At 35.9% G+C, this 3,611-nt stretch overlaps 1 pseudogene across 1 annotated transcript; it reads right to left on the bottom strand.

The window, feature by feature from the left end:
* Positions 1-234: 234 nt before the first annotated feature.
* On the bottom strand, positions 235-1,288 carry LOC145059510 (blue copper protein 1b pseudogene; annotated as a pseudogene). The gene is made up of 3 exons (XR_013686787.1): positions 1,120-1,288; positions 661-1,014; positions 235-569 (listed from the first exon to the last, which is right to left on the bottom strand). The product of XR_013686787.1 is annotated as a blue copper protein 1b pseudogene (transcript).
* Between the last annotated feature and the right edge of the window lie 2,323 nt (positions 1,289-3,611).

Genomic DNA, 3,611 nt, shown 5'->3' with positions numbered 1-3,611 from the left:
CTTATGAAAAACGATCATAATAAGATGGTGATCGATTTATTTGGGAGTGACCAATCTTACGATCGCGTGATACCGGCCAATAGATAATTAAACATACTCACTTGGAGTAGTCAATTAAGTCGATCATTATGAAAAAGAGAGTATATATAATATATTTCTGAATCACAGGAATGAGTCTTAATAATACTATAACACGTGCCACACGCGGGAACAAATTGGCTCCAGCCAATAGATACTACAAAAAAATACGAAAAGAGACCATAACAAAGACATCACATCATTGTCAACAACAGAAGAGGAGACCTAGAATTTTGGTGGTGCAAGTTTTCGTGCTCCATAGTACGGAGGAGGAGGATATGTTGACAGGGGGAGTACATTGATGAAAAGTTTCAGTCCCTTCAAACAGTGTTTTCCGACACCACAAATATACCATTTCCTTCCAGGGGTATCAAGGGAGATCACATCGTATCCACTTGTGAGAGCTTCAGTAGCAGCCGGAATAGTACATTGCTGGAAGGAAGTTCCATTTACTCTAAACACATTATGCTTTCCCACAGTGTATCTGAAGACTATATCAATTATATTTAACCAGTTAGCTATCATAGCCCTTGAGAAGATAAAACGGTTATAATTTTTGCACTGGTTTATAAGAAAATATACCAAGTTTATCCCCGACAAAGAATTGTTTTCCCGTGGCCCATGCTTGGTAATCAAAGTTCAACGTCCATCCTTTATCGTCACCGACCACAAACAGCTTTCTAATTGAAGGAACAGGAGAGACCCAAGGAGCTGGGGTTGGCGTTGATTGAGGGAGAACAGTGATGAAAAGCTTCATACCACCTTGCTCACAATGTTTTCCAACTCCACAAATATACCACTTTCTTCCAGGTGTTTGAAGGGTTATGACATCGTATCCACTAGTGAGAGCTTCGTTAACAGAAGGAATCATACATTGTTGGAAAACTGTTCCATTGACTCTGAAGACATTGTGTTTTCCAGCAGCATATTTGAATACTACATCCAGAATAAAGGAAAAGATTTAGAACTATCACACATATATTATCATGCTCAAGAACCTAATCCATTAATTTAATGCTTGTGGGATAGAGGAGCGCTTACCCAGTTTATCACCAACGACGAACTCCTTCCCATAGGCCCAGGCTTGATAATCGAAGTTGAGGGTCCAACCTTTGTCATCGCCAACAATAAACTCCTTGGAGGAAACTGAAGTAGCTACTACAGCAACCATTGCTACAAAGAGAATGATGTTCCACCTGTTTGTACCCATCTTTGATCGCTTAACTACTGCTTCAAGTTGTTTGCGTCTATATGTGAAATTGAATTTAGATGAAGTGGGTATTTATAGATCGAACGCATTGAACAAGTTTTGAATGGCATGGCATCAAATATATTTGTTGGACCAAGTCATGAACTGGGGGTCTATATCTTAAAAAGAACGTTGAGATCTGTTACTGTTTATATTTTACATTCTTCTATTTGGGTTTACGACAAAATTACGAGTTAAAATATGAAAAAGAAGTAGCATGCACGGTATTTCTATAAACCTTGGGAGAATGAACAACATATTGTGTTTGAGCCTTTGAGGACTTGTTCAAATCTATGATTTTTAAACAAAATGATTTGTCTAATTATAAGATTCCATCCCTCGTTTCGGTGGATTCTGCAATTTTTTGCATATTGCTTTTTGACTATATCTTTTGTGTCTTGTTGCAGGACAATGCAAACAAATAAAGAGTAAATTACACGAAGTGAAACCAAATTATATCCTCATTTTTTTTCTATTTATCTTTAAATTCATATTTTTTTATTTATCTTCCCATCTGTGATGATAAATAATTTAAGATATTATTAATTTTATATGGATAAAAGATAAATAGAAATGTAAAATAAAAAGAATATTTATTTTCCCCCATGGTGATGGATGGATTGCACATATAAACTTTAAAGGGTTGTATTTTTCGCTATTTGTTAATTTTATATTAATAAATAATATAATTAATTACTAAAAATAAGAAAAGAAAAACAAGAAAAAATATATAATAAAGGTAAATTACTCATAATAAGTCGGTGGCTCCACCAGAAGTAGCCACATGTCACTTCCCCACTTGTCCACGTCATTCGCAATCTACTCGAATCGGGTGTCAGGTATGCAACCGGCATAGGCACGCGCCTCTCACGCACGAGATGATTGTATAAAAATCATAACACTTTTGTGCAAGCTCAGAACTAATCTCTCTTTATATCTATTTGATGATCTCAAAGAGCACTACAACTCTTCTTTAGGTTGTTGTAGCTATTTTTTACTTTCATTTTTATGCCTAACGGGGGTAAAAATAAATGAATTTATAAAAATCATATATCTCTCATATGGATCCCGTTTATGACATTCTTTCTCCCAAATTTTATATCTCATGGAGTACTTCAAATTTCCTTTTTGCTCTTTTAGCCAAAACTCAACCAATCTTTATGTACTTTTTTTTATGTAATTAACTTTAGTTACACGATTGATTTTTACTTTTTACTAAATTCATAACTCCTCTATTTGATGTCGGTTTTTTACGAATCTTATATCATTAGGATCAGGACTAGTACTTTCTAAATACATTAACAATTTTAAAAGACGGTACAAATTTTTGGAGACTTATTTTGTAGCCTAACGGTTGATTTAATCATAAATGTAACGTCATATTTGATTTTTATTATTATCTCATAAATCAAACATTAAGCTATTACATTTATTTTCCTACTCTCTCTTGTTAGTGACATGATTTTCTCAGTTGTCATAGACGTCCTCATATAACTTCCCATTTTGGAAAGTGGTTTTAACATTCATTTGACATACCTCATAATTATAAAATGCAGCTATGGCAAGCATAATCCTGATCGACTTGATATCAGCCACTGGTTAAAAGGTCTCATCATAGTTAACTCCTTAGGTTTGAGCAAAGCCCTTCGCAACCAGTCGCGCTTTGAACATGTGTACTTTTCCATCCATGTCAATCTTCTTCTTAGAGATCCATTTGCAACCTACTTACTGGCTTTCGACCAGGTTCAAGATCAACCAAGTTCCATACTTTATTATCATACATGGACTAAATCCTACCGTAACACCTAGTTCCTGGTATGTATTTAAATTCAAGTAATTTCATGTTTTGCACTGGGACTCGGCGAGTTGGAGGCCCAACTCGTCGAGTAGACTCGACTTTTGATCGGGAGGATAAGTGACCTGCTCGACAAGTCGGGAGACCGACTCGACGAGTAGGGCTGTCTGGACAAAACCCTAATATTTAGGGTTTTCACCCTATTTAAACAACTTATCTTGTCTTAACCCAACCTCAATCGTCCCTCCCAACTTAGAGAAACCCTAAATCGAAACCCTAACCATTTATTGAGTGCTCTTGAGCTTTGTAGTGCCATTTTTGTGTGTTTGAAGTTTGAGGAAGAGAAGGAAGCTTGAGAGATCAAGAGGAAGCAAGAAGATCCAGAGGTTTTGGCGCATTTTCAGCTCATTTGAGGTATAAAGCTGAAATCTTGACCATCTAACTCTTAGATCTCTAGCTCGGGCTCATTTCTACTCTTTTCTAAGCTTT

This window comes from Lactuca serriola, chromosome 6 (genome assembly GCF_051521515.1).
Source record: "Lactuca serriola cultivar US96UC23 chromosome 6, Lser_US96UC23_V15, whole genome shotgun sequence".
Taxonomy (NCBI): domain Eukaryota; kingdom Viridiplantae; phylum Streptophyta; class Magnoliopsida; order Asterales; family Asteraceae; genus Lactuca; species Lactuca serriola.
The sequence above is the reverse complement of the archived record's forward strand: the minus strand, read 5'-3'. Positions and strand labels throughout refer to the sequence as shown.